Source organism: Hordeum vulgare, chromosome 3H (assembly GCF_904849725.1).
Source record: "Hordeum vulgare subsp. vulgare chromosome 3H, MorexV3_pseudomolecules_assembly, whole genome shotgun sequence".
Lineage (NCBI taxonomy): Eukaryota > Viridiplantae > Streptophyta > Magnoliopsida > Poales > Poaceae > Hordeum > Hordeum vulgare.
Window position 1 is genome coordinate 79,714,010 of NC_058520.1, and position 23,870 is coordinate 79,737,879.

A 23,870-nucleotide genomic window follows, 5' to 3' on the forward strand; every position below is an offset into this window, starting at 1 on the left:
TTCTCCGGCGCGGCCACGCACCTGTGCGTGTGCCTGGCCGCCGCCTCGCGCTGGCAAGGCCGGGGATAAGCTCCCCGAGGCCGACCCTATCCATTCCCAGCGCCAGATCCTCCCCCTCCTCTCGGATCTCTCCTCCCCCTTCTGCCACCATTGGAGCCGAGCAAAGCTCGAGCTGCCCGTGCCGCTAGCCATAGGATCCTCCTGCTGAGCACGCCGTTAGCTCCGCCTCATCGGTCTGGTCCTCCCTGCAGAAGCCGAAGCCACCCCGAGCCCTGCAACGCCCACGGCACCGTCGTCTTCAACCTTCGGCCGCCGGCGAGCTCTGCTCGATTCGTCGCCCCCAGGCCTTCCCCGAGCCGTCTAAGCCCTGCTCTGCACTCCCCGTGAGCATGCGGTCATTTCCCCTAAGTTTTCCCCGTCGATCCCCTCCTCTAGCCCTAGTTTCACCGGAGCCCGACGAGGACCGCCGCTGCAGCTCGTCGCCGGTAATCCTCCGGTGAAGTGTTGGTCCGTCTGAGGCGACCAACAGCCTCAGGACGTTGTGTAGATGCGATAGGTGCCCAACCCCGAGCGTTTTGACCCCGTATCCGATGGCCTCGACGATGACCGAACTTGGTCGCCGCCAAGCTCGTCGTCGGCGTTGATTCCGGCCACCCCAGCCCCTGGGGCTTGTCCCATCGTGCGCGCCATCGAGTGGCCGTTCCTTCCATGGTCTCAGCCATGCGATTGGCCCTCCGTGCGCCATTTCCGAGCCCCCCCGACGTTCTGGTGCTCGCCGGAGGCTCCCCGCCGGCGAGGACGACCTCGCCGCCGGTGGATCTCGGCTGGCCTGAGCCACTGACTGGTGGGGCCAGCCTCTGGCAAGTTTAAAGTTAATAAAAATAAATCAAATAAGTTAATCAGTCACTGACATGTGGGTCCAGTAAGGTTAATCAGTTAATTAAGTTTAAACTTAATCTAAAATTGACCAGAGAGACTGACCAGTGGGTCCCACTGGTCAGGTTTGACTTTCAACGGCCAGATGGACCTGCTGATGTCATGCTGACGCAATAAAAGTATTTTCCAGTATAAAAATAATTCCAGAAATGTTTAAAACTTCAAAAATTCATAGAAATTAATTTGTAACTCCAATGAAAATAATTTATATGTGAAAAAGTATCAGAAAAATTCAAGGAATCTGAATATGCTATTTTCATTCATGTTTGAAAAAGTTACAGAACCCAAACATGTAGATTAATGAACAAGCCAATTCTTATAAATACTTTATAAAAGGAATTTGGAAAATATTCAAATTTCATCATGAATGACATGATCACACACTGTCCTAATTACAAATCAGTACCCTAACATGACATATCATGCATGTTAACATCAAGTTGATCTGAGCATCAGGTCGAATCAATTAAATCGGTATTCGAGAATACCTCGTTTGAATTGATATTTGAATGTGATTCAAATCAACTTCAAACCTAACACATGTTGATTATATTAGTTTGTCACCTTGCATTCTCATGCCATGCTCATGCATCATCTTGTTTGCATATGATTGTTATTGATTGTTGCCATTCATTTCGGTAGGCTCCGCACCCCCGGATTCCACCGAATATCCGTCTGACGGATATTGTCCCTCCTGTGAGCAACAAGGCAAGCAACCATTTTTTATCATCCCGATAAATTCCATGTTCTCGCTCCTGCACCTATTTATTGCATTAGGATCAAATGCTTCAACTGCTTTTGCCACGATTAGTTGAACCCACTTCCTTTGCATGACCTAACCTTGTCACAGTAAATAGCAGAACCTTGCAACCTAGCATACCTGGTAGTTGCTTGAGCTATGATGTGCCTTATCCTGCTATTCATGCTATGCTTAGAGTTGTGTATGGTCTGTCATCTGGGAGATGAACAGAATTGTGAGAATGTGTTCGGTAAGCAAAGATTGTGTGTTGAACCTGATTTGGTAAAGGTACCGGTGAAAGGGTGTGTAGGAGTACATGGCGGGTTGTTTCATTGGAACCGTCCTTAGGAACTGAGTTCCGTGTATGTAATCCAAGACTAGATACTACCACACGTTGGGATACTTAATTGACCCTCTCGACTTATTAATTGCTTAGTACTCGGTCCATGAGTTGCAAGTAGTTTCTGGTGTTTATAGTAATGTTGGAGGCCATGCATGGTGCTGACCTGAGAGGTGGGCCGTGATGCGGTAGGCAGTGGCACGGTGTACCAAGTGGCACCCGGATGGTGGGCTTGGGAACCCTGCGCACATCGTTTGAGGCCGTGGCGGAAACCTCGGCCGGACTTCCGTACGGGTTACTCTCAGATAGGCTATAAACCTGGACTAGGTACTAGTGTGGTTAACGGTCATGGCCGACTCCCTCGCTGGGCCTCCGCTTGAAGTTTGCCGAGGTGCATGACGTGCACATGGCGATAAGTGGCGAGAGCGTGTGTGACGAAGTACACCCCTGCAGGGTTATGAACTATTCGAATAGCCGCGTCCGCGGATATGGACTACTTGGAGACATATGTTGTTCATAGATAACTTCAATGGCTACTCATAAAATTTGTCAAGATAAGCGTGAGTGTCGTGGATGGCATTTCCGTTTGGAAACGGAATGATTCCACGATAGTGTATTGTTGTGGTGTTAGTGGACTCGTGTGCAAGCGAGTTGTCAAAATTATTTAAAAAATGCAAGTTGTCTAGCCACGAGTCAAATGCTGGCTTTCCGCATGAAACCCCACAATACCTTTTGATACCTTGCATGAGTAGTTAGTTATCCTAAAGTCTTGCTGAGTACCTTCGTACTCATGTTTGCTTAATAAATGTTGCAGAGGTTGCTAATGACCCTAATGGAGGGTTCTTCGTAGACATCGACAACGACGAGTAGCTGGTGTCCCAGCTACGATCCGGCCCTACGTTGGGTCTGTAGTATAGTCAGGCCATGTGCCTTCTAGTTGCCCTATCTGTACTCAGACAGTTTAAACTCTTCCACTGGCTTGTAACTGAATGACTGCTATTATGGGTCGTGAGACCCTTAATGTGTAATATTATGTGTGTGGCTCTTCCGAGCCTCTTAAATAAAGGTTGTATGTTTATGGTTATGTTGTGATGCCATCGATGTATCTATACATATCGGTATGCCATGCGTACGTGTGTCGTACTTGATATGTATGGGGTTCGATTACTTAGTCGTGAACTTTAGTAGCACTCCTTACAAGGAAATGCCCCTTTGTGATCCAATGAGCCTTGGTAGATCGCTACTGCTCCGGACACATTGGTTGACCGACATGTGTCCTTCTTAGCTGCTGTGTCTGTCCCCTTTGGGGAAATGTCATGCGATGTAATGGAGTCCTTGTAGCTTGCTACGACTCGTCTACATTCGCTGATGACCGGCACCTGCTTTGTTGGGTCATGTATGCCTGTCCTTGTCACTACTGGAAACAGAAAATTTGCCATGTGCCTAATCTTTGCCGTGTGCTGACGGTCGGCAAAGAAGTTCTTTGCCGTCAGCTTACAACTACCAGACGGTAAAGAAAAGACTGATGGCATAGAGATGATTTGCCATCTGCCTTTTATTTACCGTCTGCTAACAGATGGCAAATATCCCAAAGGCAGACGGCAAAGAGGTGCCAGCTCTTTGCCGTGTGCCCACAGATGGCAAATATCCCAAAGGCAGACGGCAAAGAGGTGCCAGCTCTTTGCCGTGTGCCCACAGATGGCAAATCAAGTTAAGGCACACGGCAAAGGCTCTCTCAACGTTACCCCAAAAAAGAATTAAACGGCGCTCTCTCTCGGCGTTACACCAAAACGAAAGAAACTGACCCGCTCAAAACGAAAGAAACTGACCTGCTCAAAACGAAAGAAACTGACCCGCTCGTCCCGTCTGCCGCCGCCGCCCAGTCCCGTCTGCCGCCGCCGCCGCCCCGCCCCGTCTGCCGCGGCCGCCCCGCCCCGTCTGCCGCCGCCGCCGCCGCCCCGCCCCGTCTGCCGCCACCGCCGCCGCCCCGCCCCGTCTGCCGCCGCGGCCCCGTCCCGTCTGCCGCCGGTAAGCCATTCCAGGTCCGGCGGGCGACGGCTGGCCCTCTCCCTGTCCCTCCCCTCCCCTCCCCTCCGCCTCCGACCCGCTCCCCCGCGGCTCCGCAATTCCACATCCAGTACTGCATCCAGCCACCCCTTGCGGGCGCGTTGACGGCTCCGCCTCCGGTAGTCCGGCCTCCGTCGTTGAGTCGCCGTCGGGCTCCACCTCCGTCAAGTCTGCATCCAGCCAACCCCCATCCATCTACAAGCAGCAGCCACCAAGGTTAGTGTACATCTGAATTTTAGATGGCATAGTTTTTTACCATGATTTTTCCAGTATCATATGATGCACAGCAGTTCTGTCATATAAAGCAAGCTGCAACAAATATCGTAGAAGGAAAAAAGAAAATATTTCTGAGACTAAGATAAGTTTCTTTCCGAACGACATCTAAAGATGAACCGGGGACCTAAATTGCTGATACTGCTGTGATGAGATTTATATGATGTGGGCGCTCAGGTGCTGTAAGAAAGGCAACTGAGTAAACAGCTTGACCATCATGTGGCTTTAGAATCGATAGAGGCGCTAACTTGCGATCATCCCAAATCTTTACCTGCAAAATAAACCAATATACATTACAAATGTTCTTAGTAAGGAAGATCGGCACTTCTTTAAATAAAATCATGTCTAGTGGGGAAAAGAGAGGTCAACTAATAAGTCAAAAAATTGCTGGCAGCCTCTTTAGTGCTTAACCTAGCAGCTCATGTTAATATTCAACCGACTATTAGCAGTAACCAGAAAGCAGCTGATAACCATCCAATCAAGGTTACACGAACATAGCAGGTGAAACGTACTTCACAGTTTTTCTACGCATTACAAATAGTTTTATATGGTACATATTGCTGTCATGTACAACAATGTAAATGCAGTCAAAATCATCAAATCAAGGGGGGCACAGTCCAAACCACAGATCATATATTTCCAGAATATATGATGACAGGCCCATCCAAACAGCCCTTGACAACATACCAGGAGACATGGTTTGGTTTCCTTTCTTAAGAGAAAGGTGTTTTGAAACGACAAGAGAACAAACTGTTAAGATACTAAATTTTTTTAAAAAAAACTCTCCATACCAGAATAAAATAATTAACTCTGCAAGCCTATAGATGGAAAGTTCAGTCACAGTTTAATGATTTAATCAATGGTTGTTTATATGATTTATTCAGTGAAATGGAAGAGGAAACAAGCTTCCATTTTGCTCAGAAGAACTAGAATCTAATGACGCAGTTTCTGATTCCAACAAACAGAAGTTCCTGTACGATAAACACGCAACTCCATAGAAGGCGCAGTGGCATGGAGGCGATGCTGACAGGCTACGTATGGGCATACACCTCTAGTCAAACTGTGTCTCTTGTTTCTTCGTCAAAATTCAACGGCACAGCGGCAGGGCCGGTCCTGAGATTTTGGGTCATAGATATCCATAGTAAAAACTGGTTTTATGTCTAAGCTAGCAGATTCTATAGCAGATTATCAATTAAATATGTGCTCATAATCACTTATATTGTTATTTCCTTTTCAAAAAAAGAAGAAAACTTACATTCTTATCATCTGTTGGTTGCCCTTGTGCCCTTGTCTTCTGGATTATGACTAGTAGTTCCATCAGAACAAATGTCACACCTGGATTCCTTCAACTCCTCATATTACTCTTAAGAAAAATATCAATGCATCCGCTCTGTAACTATATAAATTATTCTGTCATTGCTTTTTCTTCTTTTCCTCACCGGATGCAGATATTTTAGATGGCATGCCATGCTAAAATTTACAGTATCAGAAAATTAGTATATGGGACAAACGCATAGTTACAAAGGTATAAAATCAATGCATTCAGATATTACCTATCACCAGTTTATCAAAGCGGACTCCCAAAACCATCTCTTTTCTGAACTGAGTATGTTGGGATTGCAGTCTAGATCTTAAGCACGTGCCTAAAATTGTGCTAGGACCCGATCTCCATGTAGTATCCCAAGATTGTACATGAGAAGATTGATGATTGAATCTCTGGAGAACACAACACATCAAAGGACATGCTAGAAAAAGAACATAGAAAACAAAATTGAATCCCCGATCAAACCCCCGACGCCACTGACCCCCAACCCCCGAGCCCCGACACCTCTTCGGCCTCTTGTTGACCGAAAAGACCCCAACCCCCGACGCCAGTGACCTTCGACCCCCGATGACACTGACCCACATAGTTATGAGTTAGGTCATATAGTTATGTTAATTATAAAAACATCATATTTGTGTTGATCGGGTGAATTTCAATGTGCAGTTGTTCGACGACCTCCACGTGCGTTGGACGAGCTCCGTCCTTGCGTTTGTTGGTGAGCAAAAATGACTTCTCCTCCTACCCCCTTAATTTGCTCTGTCCCGGTCTTCGTGCCGATGAAACTTGCTAGCTATAGGTTTCTTCAATCATGAGTATGCGTGACCAGTATGCGTCTCCCGTTCGAAAGGGCGACATCTATAAATATGCATTTCTTTGCATATTTATGACCGCCATCCTTTCGAATTGTCCAACATTATCCATGGACAGCCCGAGTATGTGTAGATTGGGTTTGTTTTCCCGTATGCTGTGCTCCGGATCCGATGCGGAATTTCGTCAGTGCCTCCCCTGTTGTTCTCCGGGTACACATCCTCTCTGCTTATTGCCGAGACGTGTATCAGGAGAACAGCGGGGAGGTGCTGTCGAAATTCTGTGTCGCATCTGGAGCAGAGCATGGGAAAACGAACCCAGTCTACACATACTCGGGTGGGATTAGGACCTATCTTTACCTATTGGCGTGTAGGTTGCATGGACGTAATAAAACTGACAAACTTGATTAGCGTATGAATATAGATGATGAATTATATATTTATTTCTTGTGCCCCCATAGGTAGCTAGGCAACATGAGTGATCGTGCTTGGATGTACACTGGTCACCCTAGTCAGAAAGACATGACCCATGAATGGTTAACAAAACCAGGAGGTTTGTGAGAGCCGCATTTGCAAATGGCCAGCATAAAACATGGTGCCCCTGTCCCAACTGCGACAACTGGAAAAAGCAGACAGAGTTTGAAATGGGTAAACACCTGCAGAAGTGGGGTTTTACGCCTAATTATACGGTGTGGACTTTTCATGGTGAGTCTGACCAACGTGCCAGAGCTGAGGTGATTCGTCGTCGCACCGACGAGCATGGTACCGGGATTGAAGACATGGTGCAAGACTTTGATGATGCTCGTGACGATGAGATGGAGGAATCTGCAAAGGCCTTCTATGAAATGCTGGAGTCTTCAAAATGTCCTCTCCACGAGCAGACTGAGCTTTGTCAGCTGGATGCCATCGCGCAAGTAATGGCTCTGAAGGCTCAATTCAACCTAGGCAGAGAATGCTACGACGCGATGATGACGATATTTGGACGCTTTCTACCCAAAGGCCATGTACTGCCTGCAAACCTGTACCAGTCAGAGAAAATCCTCCGTGTACTTAAGATGCCCTATGAGAAGATACATGCCTGTGAGAATGGATGTGCCTTATTTAGGCTTGAGTATGCGGCCTTGAACTATTGCCCCATTTGCAATTCTTCCAGGTATATTGTGGTAGACAACGGCATGGGTGAGAAGAATCAGACCAAAATCCCCATTAGTGTTCTTCGATATCTGCCAATCGTACCAAGACTTCAACGTCTTTTCATGGTCGAAGAGACGGCCAGACAGATGACATGGCACAAATTGGGCAAAAGAACCGAACTAGATGCGGATGGGAACAAGATGCTGGTACACACTTCAGATGGTTTTGCGTGGAGGCACTTCGATGCATTACATAAGGATAAATCGGAAGATCCAAGGCAACCTAGAGTTGCCATCAGCACGGATGGGTTCAATGTGTATGGTATGACGGCAGCACAATACAGTTGTTGGCCTGTATTTGTCATTCCACTAAATTTGCCACCCGGAGAGATTATGAGAAGAAAGAACATTTTCCTGACGTTGATAATTCCAGGGCCCAACTATCCGGGGAAGAATATGAATGTGTACATGCAGCCGCTTAAGGATGAGTTGCAAGAAGCCTGGGATAATGGGATCAAGACCTACGACGCGGCTACCAAAACAAATTTCAAAATGCATGTGTGGTACATGTACTCGACGCATGATTATCCGGCGTTTGCGCTATTCGCTGGCTGGTGTGTGCATGGAAGGTTCCCGTGCACCACATGCAAGGCAGCTCTTCAGTTCCGTTGGCTGCAGGCTGGTCGCAAGTATTCTTGCTTCGACATGCATAGACAATTCCTGGATCCTGACCATAAGTTCAGAAAAGACAAGAAGAATTTCATCAAAGGTAGAGTTGTCAAAAACACTGCACCAGCTGCGTTGACAGGCCAACAGACCCTTGATCAGTTAAACGCTCTCGAGCCTGATCCTTTGCGTCCAGGATACTTCAAAGGGTATAATACGGAACACGCCTGGACTCACAAGTCATGCTTATGGGATCTCCCTTACTTCAAAGACCTCCTTTGCCCACACAACACTGACGTGATGCACACTGAAAAGAATATTGCGGAGGCCATTTTTGGTACATTGTTCGGCATAGAGGGGAAGTCAAAAGATAATCCTAAGGCTAGAATCGACCTGGAGGCTCTATGTGATAGACCGTTGCAAAACTTGCGACAACGGAAAGGAAAGCAAAGCATAGCGAAGCCAAAGGCATGGTTCAATCTTGAAAGGCCAGCTATGAGGGAAATGCTATTGTGGGTGAAAATGCGGTTGATGTTCCCCGATGGGTATGCTGCGAATCTAAAGAGGGGAGCGAGTCTTGAGAAATTGAAAATATTTGGGCTCAAGAGTCATGATTGGCACATATGGATTGAGCGGGTAATGCCGGTGATGTTGCGTGGCTTTATCCCTGAGGATGAATGGCTAGTACTGGCAGAGCTGAGCTATTTCTTCCGTTCTCTTTGTGCGAAAGAACTATCGCCTGGCGTGCTAGATGAAATGGAAGAGTTGGCGCCGGAGTTGATCTGCAAATTAGAAAAGATCTTTCCACCGGGCTTCTTTAATCCAATGCAACATTTGATTTTGCATCTCCCGACCGAGGCAAGAATGGGGGGGCCTGTTCAAAATCGATGGTGCTACTCAACTGAGAGGATGCAGAAGACGCTTCGAGCTAAGTGTAAAAATAAACGTAGAATTGAAGCATCGATGGCCGAGGCATTCATTACTAAGGAGGCGGCAAACTTCGTGACAGCACACTACGAAGCCAAAAATCATCATTTGCATAACCCGAAGCCTCGGTACAATGATGGCAATCGAGAAAAAGTTCGATCCAACCTCAGCCTATTCAAAGGTAAGCTCGCACCATCCGGTGCTTCGAAAGGGAAATCGTTGGATGTCGAAGAATGGCGAACCATTTCATTGTATATCTTCACCAACCTAACAGAAGTGCGGCCGTACATTGAGTAAGTTATCGGTAATTTATTGTTCCGCAACTTCTAATTGCTTTGAACTACTCTTATTCCCGGATATTTGATATAGTCGATACGTCGCCGAATTCTCGGATGGAGCGGTCATCGAAAAGGATTCCGTCGAAGAGTATGAGCTTCTCGCAAAGCATGGAGGCGACTATCCCGGTTTCATCTCTTGGTTCAAACAAAGGGTAATTAATTACCATTAAGGGCCTATTTGATTTGTTGGTCTAATTTGCGGCTAATGCATCCATTCTTTCGTATTAAACTTGTAGGCTGATGCAGAGTCTATGGACGCCGAGTTGAGACAAGTCGCTAATGGTTTTGACTATAAGGTCCGTTCATTTGACAAATACAACATCAATGGGTATCACTTTCGTACCTTTGGCAAAGAGCTATCTATGCCCGACCTAAAGACTACAAATTGTTCTGTCTCTGCTATCGGCGAAGGAGACACCGAGTATTATGGAAGAGTTGAAGCAATTTATGAACTTCTATTCTATGGTGAAAACCCACCGACCGTCGTAGTCTTCAAATGTTATTGGTTTGAGCCGAGGGAGACTAGAAGGACTCATGAACATATAGGACTAGTCGAAATCAACCAAAACACCCACTTAGATGTTCCCGATGTCTATATTATGGCTCAACAGGCGACACAAGTTTTCTATCTACCGTGGGCCTGCCAAACTGATCCAAATCTCAAAGGTTGGGATGTCGTTTATGAAGTGCCACCACATTTTAGACCACCTACCCTCAATGAAGAGGATTACGAAACTCACATTAACCCAGACACATATGAAGGAGAATTTTTCCAAGAAACACGTATGTCCAAAAAACGTTTCAAGAACCGCTCTACTTCACCCCAGAACATTGAAGTAGACAGCGACAGTGAATCCGTCTTAACCCCTGAGCCCGAACAGGAAGAGCTGGAAGAAGAAGAGGTTACTGCTGCGGATGACCTGTCACTTCTTGACCGATTACATAATGGTGGCCTTCCACATGTTCTTCGTGATAGTGATGATGATGATGCATTTATTGATGATAGTGATGATCATGATGCATTTATTGACCCCGAAGCATATATAGACGAGGACGATTGTTATTAGTTCATGTCAGGTATTCAACTATTATACTATATATAAATTTTGAGTTCATGTTAGGTATTCAATTTTTATTAGTCATGTTGGTATTTATGACGATGATACACTTAAATTATATACATTTTATTACTCCTGTTGATATATATGTTGTACTAATTTCATTTACTCTTTGTCATGACAGGTGTTGAAAGATGGTGGGAAAGGGTCGAAAGCACGCCGCGGCTGCTTCTTCGTCGGCGGGTGATGGGATGGGTGCTTCCATTCCTGCCTCGCCTCTTCGGAGAGTGTTGCTCTCTACTATGCAAGGAGCGCCCCCCGTGAGAGGAGGTCGACCCCCCGCGAAGCCGAGAGGCACTAAAGGTACATGTTGTATTCATGTTGTTATTTATGTTGTACTCATGTTGTATGCATATTGGTATTTATATACATTTTATTACTCATGTTGGTATTTATGTTGTACTAAAGGTACACGTGGCCGCGGGAGAGGTAGGGCTACACGGTCTTCGCCACCACCCCAAGCTGATTCACCTGAGCACAGGACTTCTAGGGTGGATTCGTCTGAGGTGGAGGCTACACGGTCTCCGGTTCACGAGCCTCAGGTCGACGAGCCTTCGACCCACGAGACTCGTGTCCCAGAGGCTTCCTTCCAGGCGACTCCGGAGCACAGCAGGGATGAGGGTACGTCCCCAGAGACCCAGTGGGATACCTGGCCTGAGCCAAGTGGCCATGCTGGTAGCGACGAGGAGTTGGGTGAGGGGGCTACCGTCTACCAGCGTGGTAGTTCGGGGCTCCCGCTCGTGCCAGCGACCCCCGAGCAGAGGTAGTCGATTAGGCCAAATGGGGACAAGTAAGTTAATTTACTCTTATTTAACCTTTTACCTTCGCGTTTTTTCAAATATCTAATGTTTCGGCTTTAATTTGTCAAATTGTAGGGGTTGGATTGTTGCCAATGGTGTCCGCAAGCCCAACAGCGTCCTTGGTGTTCTTTGCCGTCAAAACTTCCCAGGGTTTGTTACGTTGCCCGGTCGGGAGCGAGAGGTAGGAATGACCTGGGAGCACTACTTGGGTGCCCCGGCCCCGCCGGAGGTGGAGATCGACGGTGTTTTGTGTGACACGAGGGCGGACATGGTGATCCGAAAGTTCTGGGTAATTTCTCTTTCACACAATTATAAATCAACCATAGCTATTTATTGTGCTAATCGGTGTTGTCTCGTTTGCAGACCTTCTACAGGTGTGAGGAGGGATACGAGGAGGACGCGGCAAAGGTTATCGAAACCGAATGTCGCCGCCTACTTCAAAACTTTCGGCACGAGGCTCGGGTGCAGGCTGTTCGAGACTACTATGCCACGCGGCGTATTAGGATTGACAAGGCGAAGTGCCGTGATGCTAAGATGGTGAAGGAGCATTACATGAAGGTAATTACATATTATTAAGGCTTTGTAGTTAGTTTCCTTGATTTGGTTCTTACGCACTCAAATTTCTATTTATTAACTTAGGTGCCCCCGAGATGGTGTGTGGATAAGATGGATTGTTGGGAGGCCTTGGTGGATCAGTGGTGCTCCGAAACGTGGGAGGCCAGCCACAACAACGGCAAGGAGAGGCGTGGCAAAATGGTTGGCGTGCCACACCATCAAGGGAGCGTCAACTTAATCCAATTTGGCGAGAACTGGGTATGTGGTTTGCTTCATGCCTCATGCAATTCATTCTTAATGCTATCTTGAGCCCTTTACCAATACAATTTTCCTCTCTCTCTCTTTTAGGCGCGTCACAATAAGACGGAGGCGCCACAGATGTACGACCTGTATGCGATGGCCCATACTGCCTCGTACAAGAAGGTCAAGGCATTCTCTGAGTCTGACCTCGAGCATCTAGAAAACTTCACCAACATCTCCTCCCACGACAAGCTTGTGAAGTACAGAGATCACGGGAAGGCGAGGAAAGGTGAGGACTTTAACCCGAGCGAGGGGCCTATTGATCCAGAGCTGGTGATGATAGCTGGCAACGGGAGGCCCCATGGCTCGATCGCCATTGGAGACGGCCTTATACGTTGTCCTAGCACTCTCCGACAGATAAAGGCACGCCAAACGAGCTCTTGTCCGGAGATAACACGTCGTCCACGGCCAGTCGAGCTCGCCATCGAGGTTAGTTTAATGGACTCAACTATCTTTCCGCATTATATTGTGCGTTGGAACCAATATGATTACATTGCTAACAATGAGTTGTGTTGCAGGCTGCTATTCAGAAAGAGAGAGAGGCAATGCAGGCGGCTATAGCGGAGAAGGATAAGGAAATTAGGGAACTGGAGGAGAGGACGACTGCATTGATGGAGGCGGAGAGGGCACGGAATGATGCGTCTAACAGGGCCATATACGAGCTCTTCGTGGTAAGTTTCTTCTTCATGTTATATAAAATCTTGCATTTGAATGTCCGTTTCATTAATAAATAAAAAGTTTGACTTGTCGAAACCAAATGTACAGTCTATGTGCGAGAAGAGCGGCCAAGTCCCTCCGCCGATGCCAGTCATTAACGTGGCGGGGACGGTGAGTTTCATTTCAGTGCAGTGATCTTAAGAGTGTCCTTATGCTAACTATACATTGCAAACGATGTTTGGTGCAGAATATCTCCCGAAATTCATCGCACGACCCTTCTACAGTCGAGCCTTCTCCAGGGCAGCCTTCTCCAGGTGAAACAAGCCAGAGCCACCGTGCTTCACCCTAACTTAGGTATGTTATTTCTAGTGTTTTAATAAAAAATAGCTAGACTTCCATCTAATGACATAATTAGCTTAGTTAGTTCCAAAATAGCTAGACTTCCATCTAATGACATAATTAGCTTAGTTAGCTCAAAAATAGCTAGACTTCCATGTAATGACATAATTAGCTTAGTTAGCTCCAAAATAGCTAGACTTCCATCTAATGACATAATTAGCTTAGTTAGCTCAAAAATAGCTAGACTTCCTCCTCCTCCTCCTCCTTCTTTTACTTCTTCCTTCTCCTTCTTCTTCCTCCTTCTTCCTCCTTCTCCTTCTCCTTCTTCTTTTCTTCTTCTTCTCCTATTCCTTCTCCTTCTCCTCCTCTTCCGTCTCCTTCTCCTTCTTCTTTTCTTCTTCTTCTCCTCTTCCTTCTCCTTCTCCTCCTCCTCCTCCTCCTCCTCCTCCTCCTCCTTCTTTTACTTCTTCCTTCTCCTTCTTCTTCCTCCTTCTTCATCCTTCTCCTTCTCCTTCTTCTTTTCTTCTTCTTCTCCTCTTCCTTCTCCTTCTCCTCCTCCTCCTCCTCCTTTTACTTCTTCCTTCTCCTTTTTCTTCCTCCTTCTTCCTCCTTCTCCTTCTCCTTCTTCTTTTCTTCTTCTTCTCCTCTTCCTTCTCCTTCTCCTCCTCCTCCTCCTCCTCCTTTTACTTCTTCTTCTCTTTCTCTTCTTCTACATAGCTTAGACTCATCCAAGAAAGGCTAACTAGGCTAATTATCCTAAGAAATGACATAATTAGCTTAGTTAGCTCCAAAATGACCTATTTAATAAAAAATGACCTATACTTAGCTAATTATCCTCGAAATGACATAATTAGGTCCAAAAAGGCATTCTTAGCCAATTTAGCCTGAAGAAGGGGACAAAAGGAGAAGAAAAAGGAAAAATGAAAGGAAGGAAGAAGAAGAAGAGGAGAAGAAGGAGGAGAGGGAGGAGGATAAGAAGAAGGAGAAGAAGGAGGAGAAGAAGGAGAAGGAGCTCCTCCTTCTCCTTCTCCTTCTTCTTTTCTTCTTCTTCTCCTCTTCCTTCTCCTTCTCCTCCTCCTCCTCCTCCTTCTTTTACTTCTTCTTCTCTTTCTCTTCTTCTACGTAGCTTAGAGTCATCCAAGAAAGGCTAAATAGGCTAATTATCCTACGAAATGACATAATTAGCTTAGTTAGCTCCAAAATGACCTATTTAATAAAAAATGACCTATACTTAGCTAATTATCCTCGAAATGACATAATTAGCTCCAAGAAGGCATTCTTAGCCAATTTAGCCCGAAGAAGTGGACAAAAGGAGAAGAAAAAGGAAAAATGAAAGGAAGGAAGAAGAAGAAGGGGAGAAGAAGGAGGAGAGGGAGGAGGATAAGAAGAAGGAGAAGAAGGAGGAGAAGAAGGAGAAGGAGCTCCTCCTTCTCCTTCTCCTTCTTCTTTTCTTCTTCTTCTCCTCTTCCTTCTCCTTCTCCTCCTCCTCCTCCTCCTTCTTTTACTTCTTCTTCTCTTTCTCTTCTTCTACGTAGTTTAGACTCATCCAAGAAAGGCTAAATAGGCTAATTATCCTACGAAATGACATAATTAGCTTAGTTAGCTCCAAAATGACCTATTTAATAAAAAATGACCTATACTTAGCTAATTATCCTCGAAATGACATAATTAGCTCCAAAAAGGCATTCTTAGCCAATTTAGCCCAAAGAAGGGGACAAAAGGAGAAGAAAGAGGAAAAATGAAAGGAAGGAAGAAGAAGAAGAGGAGAAGAAGGAGGAGAGGGAGGAGGATAAGAAGAAGGAGAAGAAGGAGGAGAAGAAGGAGAAGGAGCTCCTCCTTCTCCTTCTCCTTCTTCTTTTCTTCTTCTTCTCCTCTTCCTTCTCCTTCTCCTCCTCCTCCTCCTCCTTCTTTTACTTCTTCTTCTCTTTCTCTTCTTCTACGTAGCTTAGACTCATCCAAGAAAGGCTAAATAGGCTAATTATCCTACGAAATGACATAATTAGCTTAGTTAGCTCCAAAATGACCTATTTAATAAAAAATGACCTATACTTAGCTAATTATCCTCGAAATGACATAATTAGCTCCAAAAAGGCATTCTTAGCCAATTTAGCCCGAAGAAGGGGACAAAAGGAGAAGAAAGAGGAAAAATGAAAGGAAGGAAGAAGAAGAAGAGGAGAAGAAGGAGGAGAGGGAGGAGGATAAGAAGAAGGAGAAGAAGGAGGAGAAGAAGAAGAAGGAGCTCCTCCTTCTCCTTCTTCTTCCTCCTTCTTCCTCCTTCTCCTTCTCCTTCTTTTCTTCTTCTTCTCCTCTTCCTTCTCCTTCTCCTCCTCCTCCTCCTCCTCCTCCTCCTCCTTCTTTTACTTCTTTCCTCTCCTTCTCCTTCTCCTCCTTCTTCTCCTTCTTCTTATCCTCCTCCCTCTCCTCCTTCTTCTCATCTTCTTCTTCTTCCTTCCTTTCATTTTTCCTCTTTGTTCTCCTTTTGTCCCCTTCTTCGGGCTAAATTGGCTAAGAATGCCTTTTTGGAGCTAATTATGTCATTTCGAGGATAATTAGCTAAGTATAGGTCATTTTTTATTAAATAGGTCATTTTGGAGCTAACTAAGCTAAGTATGTCATTTCGTAGGATAATTAGCCTATTTAGCCTTTCTTGGATGAGTCTAAGCTACGTATAAGAAGAGAAAGAGAAGAAGAAGTAAAAGGAGGAGGAGGAGGAGGAGGAGGAGAAGGAGGAGAGAAGGAGGAGGAGTCCTCCTTCTCCTTCTCCTTCTTCTTTTCTTCTTCTTCTCCTCTTCCTTCTCCTTCTCCTCCTCCTCCTCCTTCTCCTCCTCCTCCACCTCCTTTTACTTCTTCCTTCTCCTTCTTCTTCCTCCTTCTTCCTCCTTCTCCTTCTCCTTCTTCTTTTCTTCTTCTTCTCCTCTTCCTTCTCCTTCTCCTCCTCCTCCTCCTCCTCCTCCTTCTTTTACTTCTTCTTCTCTTCCTCCTCTTCTACGTAGCTTAGACTCATCCAAGAAAGGCTAAATAGGCTAATTATCCTACGAAATGACATAATTAGCTTAGTTAGCTCCAAAATGACCTATTTAATAAAAAATGATCTATACTTAGCTAATTATCCTCGAAATGACATAATTTTCTTCAAAAAGGCATTCTTAGCCAATTTAGCCCGAAGAAGGGGACAAAAGGAGAAGAAAGAGGAAAAATGAAAGGTAGGAAGAAGAAGAAGATGAGAAGAAGGAGGAGAGGGAGGAGGATAAGAAGAAGGAGAAGAAGGACTCCTTCTCCTTCTCCTTCTTCTTTTCTTCTTCTTCTCCTCTTCCTTCTCCTTCTCCTCCTCCTCCTCCTCCTTTTAGTTCTTACTTCTCCTTCTTCTTCCTCCTTCTTCCTCCTTCTCCTTCTCCTTCTTCTTTTCTCCGGAATGACCTATTTTACCCAAGTTAGCTCTGAAACGACCTATAGTTAGCTAGGGTTCCACCTAAACGACATAATTAGATTAGTTAGCTCCTAAATTGTCTATACTTAGCTAATTTCTCTCCGAAATAACCTATATATACACTACTTCATCTAGTATTATTTTTCTAACTTTCTTATTTGTCATTTTGCAGATTACCTTCACTTCACGGGAAGCTTGGTTGATGGAATGCTTGAAGATGATTTCTTGTACCATGGGTTGTATTGAAACTATTGTAGTATATGAATATATGAAACTTTGTATGCACGTGGATGAAACTGGTGTAATATATGGTTTGGTACGGATGCAACTTGTATAATATGTATGCATTATGGATCAGAGTTATTTTAATATGGTTATGAGTACGGAAAGAAATTTATTTATGTCAAATATATATATATATATCCTGATTATTGTTAAAAATGCTGGATATAACAAAAAATAAATAAAAAAGGGGCTGGTTCCCCTCTTTGCCGTCTGCCAACACATGGCAAAGGGGGGAAGGCTCATGGCAAAGGGGGAATCTGCCCCTCTCTCTCCCCTCTTTGCCGTCTGCCAACACATGGCAAAGGGTTGAAGGCAGACGGCAAAGAGGGTATCTGCCCCCTCTCTCTCCCCTCTTTGCCGTCTGCCAACACATGGCAAAGGGGGGAAGGCAGACGGCAAAGAGAGGAGGCCTGCCGTTAACACTTAACGGGGACGTTGCAATATATGCCGTCCCATTTACTTTGCCGTCTGCCCCCTCATGGCAAAGATTCTTTGCCGTCCGCTTTGTGAAAGCAGACGGCAAAGAGCCTCTTCACCGGATTTTTTTTTGCCGTCTACTTTGCCATGAGGGGGCAGACGGCAAAGCCTTTGCCGTGTGTGGTTGCCCCCTTTGCCGTCTGCCTTGGCAGACGGCAAATTTCTGAATTTCAGTAGTGTGTACGGTACTGCCACTTTGGTTTATGACCAGACATGTCGATCCGGGTTCTTTGACATTGGAATGCTAGCGACACTATTGCATACGTGAGTCAAAAGATGCAAATGGTCCCGGCTAAGGTAAGGCTGCAGCCGTGGAGTTAACCGTGCGTGAGACCGCAAAGGGATGCGATGTGTTACAGGCTGGATTCCTATGGCTTAGGATCGGGGTCCCGACAGCGTTGGTATCAGAGCCTGACTGACTGTAGGATTACTAAGCCAAACTGGTCGAAGTTGAGTCTAGAATTGCTTTAGTTATATATAAGGGAATTGTTTGTGGGAGGGAACGTAAGACTCTTGTTCTCTTCTCAAGTTATTCTGTTCTGGTCATCCTCGTCTTTTCTGCGGGAATTAAGGACTAGGTTACTCATCTTCTTCTAGGCTCGTGTCTCTGATCGGTAGATTATAGGACTACGGGTCAAGAGATATTGGGTTTCCGTCATTCCTGGGAAAAGGAAGTAAGTTTGACGATCAGAGAGTGGAACTTGATAGTTGAGTGGTTATGCTATTCCATTTTGGGTTGTCTCAAAATTTGTTTTTGAGCATTTACAGCCGTTATGCTGCCCAATTTTGCATTCAGAGCTCTAATGCTTTTGCATTACTCTCTATTTACAAATGCCTGGCCGTCCTTCTCGTCAGGTGGTACGTCTGACCAGGTGCATTGATGTACCGGGTCATACGGCCATGCTGGTCAGGGTGGTGTCGGTGTGCGGTTACCGCTGGTACCCCGAGTACACAGTGGAGGAACAGTACCGAGACTTCAACCAGAGCCAGTACATCTGCACTGTTAGGGTATTTCCAGACTACCCTGGAGCTAAGAAGCCAATCCATTGGTCCTATGGGTTGGGAGTCACTGTTGACATGGCAGTACAGGATGTTGCCTATTCAATGCTGACCATTATGAGAGCGAGACATGCACTGCTGCAGAATTCAGAGTTCTGCTATGTTCCGGCCTCTCAGTCGGGTGAAGAGGGATACCTCAGTGGAGTCTATTTTGATTCTTCTATGGAGGATCCACTACTGCAGTCCACTGTTGAGATGCTAGAGAACAGAGACAGGGATGCTCGTGCTCTCCGCATGGAGCTTTATGCTACCCGTGCCCGTCTGTGGACGGCTTTGATGCAGCTGGCACCGGTAGTCCAGACAGGGTATGGAGAGATGGAGATGTTGAACCCTGTTAGGACCCATCTTCCGACTCACGTTGACTGGCCAGCTATAGGAGGAGTCACACCTCTTCGGGGACCCCTCTTACCACCAGTCAGAGGACCAAGGCCACATCCGTGTCCTTATGGATCCTAGGGATCTCAGGCTAGAGTGTTTCCTGATCCGCAAGTTGAGCTACCAGGTCATGGAGGTAATCTCTATGAGATGTTCTATGTGGATGCCTGAGCTGTGAGCGGAAGGATAGTATGGTAGTAGCCGTACGTTCACAGTCCTACGTGACTTGTGAAGTATGCCTGTGATGTGAAATGAATTCCGGAGGCCTAGATAAATAATGTGTAGGAAGCTTGTAAGCCTCTGATGAGTAGTTTCATAATTTCAGTAGTTTGCTCTTCGGTTAAGGTTGTACTGAACTATGTAAGGGTGTGTATGAACCATGGTGTATATATAGCAGTTGCTTGTTACCATGCTGTTCGGATATTCATTTCCGCATTCCGTGTGTTCAGTACATTCTTAATCCATAGCTAGTATTGATATGATATTGGTCTAAGCTATGAGTTTGTTTGTCAGGATGGTGTTCACCAGGTTGAACCGTGCCCCTGCTCATGAGCAAGGCGAGGGTAGTCAAGCGTCGCAGGAAGACCTGCCTCACCCGCCTTCTCTGGTGGAAGTGATGCTTGAGGCAGAGAGAAACAAAAGGGAGACCAATCGACTGTTAGAGCGTATTGAGCAGAATACGGCTCGACAGCCTAGGAATGCCGCAGTGTCCCTCAATGACTTTGTGAAGCTGAATCCTCCAAAGTTTCATCATTCCGTCGATCCCCTCGACGCTGATGACTGGCTGTGCAGCATCTCACGCAAGATTCGCTCTGCGAATGTGTCTGAGGCCGACAAGGTGACCTTTGCGGCGTATTTCCTGGAGGGACCCGCCAATCTATGGTGGGAGAATTTTGAAGCTATGCGTCCCGCTGAACTAGTAGCCACATGGGCAGACTTCAGTGCAGCTTTTCGTCTGCACCATATTCCAGAGGGCCTGATGGACAGAAAGAGAGAGGAGTTCTGTGCCTTCACTCAGGGCAAGTTGTCTGTGGATGCCTATAGCCGCGAGTTCGGTAACCTCGCCCGCTATGCAACAGAGGAGGTGTCTACTGACGCCAAGAAGCAAGCAAGATTCCGTAAGGGTCTGAGCCCTGAGCTTCGTCGTGATCTGCGCCTCCATGAGTGTGCAAGCTTTCAAGCCCTGGTCAACAAAGCGATCAGTGCCGAGACTGGTCATACTGACTTTGAGGCCACAAGGAAGCACCCCCGTGACTTTGGCTCGTCCTCTGGTTCCGCGTTTCCAAAACACAGGCTGTGGGTTCCAAACAGTTCTCTACCGCCAAGATACACTCCGAGGCCATCCTACGTGGCGCCTCAGACGAATCAGGCCAACCCTCCAGCAAAATCTTATGGTGGTCCAGCTAGCAATGCTGCACCATGTGCCAACCAAGTGATATGCTACAAGTGTGGAGAACCAGGGCACTATTCCCGTGAGTGTCCTCAGAATGTGGGTGCCAAGCAACCCGGAAAGTCCGTCGGGCAAGCCAAGTCGGGCAAAGCTTATTATGTGAAGCCAACTCCTGCACGTGGCCATGTGAACTATGTGTCAGCAGAAGAAGCTGCAGAGGATCCCGACGTCTTGCTGGGTACGCTTCTTGTTAATCATCACCCAGCGTCCGTTCTGTTTGACACTGGGTCTTCTCATTCCTTCATTTCAGAAAGTTATGCACAGTTGCATAACATGTCTTTTTGTGATATGCCAATTCCATTGGTTGTCCAAACCCCTGGTAGTAAATGGCAAACCTCTAGGATAACCTATGACAATGAAATTCTAGTAGACAGGCTAGTTTTTCTAGCCTCATTGATAGCCTTGAAATCTTCGGATATTAATATCATCTTGGGCATGGACTGGATGTCAGCTCACTATGCCAAGATTGATACTCATTCTAGAAATGTCCAGCTTACCCATCCCTCGGGTGAGATAGTAAATGTCTCCACTCGAGTTGCCAAATGCCAGCTCTACTCCCTAAATGCCAACCCTCTTCCGGAACTTGAAGACATTCCGGTAGTCCGTGACTTCCCGGATATTTTTCCAGAGGAACTGCCAGGAATTCCACCTGACAGAGATGTGGAGTCTGTGATAGATCTTGTTCCGGGAACTGTCCCAATAGCCAGAAGACCATATAAGATGGCACCCCTAGAGCTAGCCGAACTTAAAAAGCAACTAGATGAGGCCTTGAACAAAGGTTTCATTCGTCCTAGCTCTTCTCCCTGGGCTTGCCCCGTCCTCTTCGTCAAGAAGAAAGACGGAACGGATCGGATGGTTGTAGATTACCGACCAGTTAATCTGGTCACCATAAAGAACAAGTATCCGCTCCCCAGGATCAACGACCTGTACGATCAGCTCGCTGGATCCTCAGTCTTCTCCAAAATGGATTTGAGGTTGGGATACCATCAAATCAAGATCAAGAACGGGGACATTCCAAAAACGGCTTTCGTTACCCGTTATGGCCAATACGAGTACACCGTCATGTCCGTCGGTTTGACCAATGCCCCGGCCACCTTCTCTCGGCTGATGAATTCAATCTTCATGGAGTATTTGGATAAATTCGTCGTGGTTTACCTCGATGATATTCTCATCTACTCGAAGAACGAACAAGAACATGCCGAGCATCTAAGGCTGGTATTGATGAAACTTCGAGAGCATCGCCTTTATGCCAAATTTTCAAAATGTGAATTCTAGTTACCAGAAGTGACCTATCTCGGTCACGTAATCTCTCGTAAGGGTATTGCTGTCAATCCCGAGAGAGTTCAAGCTGTCCTTGATTGGACTCAACCTGAATCGGTTAAGCAAGTTAGGAGTTTTCTTGGTCTTGCGAGCTATTGTCGCCGCTTTGTCGAGAATTTCTCCAAGGTTGCAAAGCCTCTAACTGAACTCCTCAAGAAAGATAAAAAGTTCGAGTGGACACCACAGTGTGAGCATAGTTTTCAGGAACTGAAAAGACGCCTGACTTCCGCACGTGTGTTGCTACCACCAGATTTTTCTAAGGACTTTGTTATCTACTGCGACGCCTCGCGACAAGGATTAGGTTGCATTCTCATGCAAGATCGTCATGTGATCGCATACGCATCTCGACAGTTGCGTCCACATGAGGATAATTATCCCACACATGACCTTGAGCTTGCAGCTATGGTCCACGCACTAAAAACCTGGCAACATTACCTTCTGGGTAATCGTTGCGAAATATTCACTAATCACCAAAGTCTGAAATATATCTTCACCCAACCGGATTTGAATCTTAGGCAAAGACGGTGGGTTGAGTTGATTTCGGATTACGACTTAGGGATAACTTACACCCCGGGGAAGGCCAATGTTATGGCCGATGCGCTAAGTCGTAAATCTTATTGTAACAATTTGATGCTACAACAAGGTCAACCACATCTCTATGAGGACTTTCGGAAGTTGAATCTTCATATTGTTCCTCAAGGATTCCTTTCTACCCTGGTGGCGAAGCCTACTCTTAGGGATCAAATCATAGCCATGCAGGCCTATGATAAGGGTATATCCCGGATCAAGGAGAATATTGCTAGCGGCAACGCTAGGGATTTCTCCATCAATGAGAAAGGTGTTGTGTTCTTTCAGAACCGTTTAGTGGTTCCCAAGAGAAAACGTCTGCGGCAATTGATCCTTAAGGAGGCTCATGATTCTCCTCTCACCATTCATCCCGGTAGTACTAAGATGTATCAGGACCTACGCCAGAGGTTCTGGTGGACTAGGATGAAGAGAGAAATTGCTGAGTTCGTTGCTAACTGCGACGTTTGTCGTCGAGTTAAGGTAGAACATCAAAGGCCTGCTGGCACCCTTCAACCTCTAGCTATTCCTGAATGGAAATGGGATAAAGTTAGCATGGATTTCATTACCGGATTTCCCAAGACCAAGAAAGGGAATAATGCTATCTTTGTGGTCATTGACCATCTTTCCAAAGTGGCTCATTTTCTTCCTGTTCGTGAGAGTATAACAGCTAGCCAGCTAGCAGAGTTATATATCTCCCGAATAGTGTCTCTTCATGGTGTTCCCCTGGAGATTAACTCGGACCGTGGAAGTATCTTTACTTCTCGCTTCTGGGAAAGCTTTCAAAATGCCATGGGGACTCAGTTATCTTTTAGCACTGCTTTCCATCCCCAATCAAGTGGTCAAGTAGAAAGAGTGAATCAAATTCTAGAAGATATGCTCCGAGATTGTGTTATATCGTTCGGTATGAATTGGGAGAAGTGTCTTCCATTCGCCGAATTCGCTTATAACAATAGTTATCAATCGAGCTTGGGCAAAGCCCCTTTTGAAGTTCTCTATGGACGAAGATGTCGAACACCTCTTAATTGGTCAGAAACCGGAGAGAGGCAATTCTTTGGCCCGGACATGATCGAGGATGCAGAAGAGAAGGTTCGCATTATTCGTGAAAAGTTGAAAATAGCCCAGTCTCGTCAAAAGAGCCAATATGATCGTCATCATAAGGCTGTGACCTTTGAAGTTGACGAGAAGGCTTACCTTCGGGTTACACCTTTGAAGGGTACCCATCGTTTCGGTATCAAGGGCAAATTGGCTCCTCGTTACATTGGTCCTTTTCGCATTCTTGCCAAACGAGGAGAAGTTGCCTACCAGTTGGAACTTCCTCCGCATCTTTCCAAGGTTCATGATGTTTTCCACGTCTCGCAACTGAGGCGTTGCTTTTCGGATCCTATCCGTGAAGTGGACCACGAAACGCTTGATCTCCAAGATAACCTTTCATACCGAGAATACCCCGTGCGTATTCTTGATCAAGCTGAGCGTACCACTTGACGTCGAAACCTCAAGTTTCTTAAAGTTCAATGGTCAAATCATTCTGAAAAGGAGGCAACTTGGGAAAGAGAGGATCATCTCCGACTTGAGTATCCTGCGTTATTCCCGAC

At 46.1% G+C, this 23,870-nt stretch overlaps 1 long non-coding RNA gene across 1 annotated transcript; it reads right to left on the reverse strand.

Moving 5' to 3' along the window:
- Nucleotides 1–4,115: 4,115 nt before the first annotated feature.
- On the reverse strand, nucleotides 4,116–6,142 carry LOC123439564. Its single transcript, XR_006630115.1, has 3 exons — nucleotides 5,909–6,142; nucleotides 5,611–5,825; nucleotides 4,116–4,626 (listed from the first exon to the last, which is right to left on the reverse strand). It is a non-coding gene; the product is annotated as an uncharacterized LOC123439564 (long non-coding RNA).
- Between the last annotated feature and the right edge of the window lie 17,728 nt (nucleotides 6,143–23,870).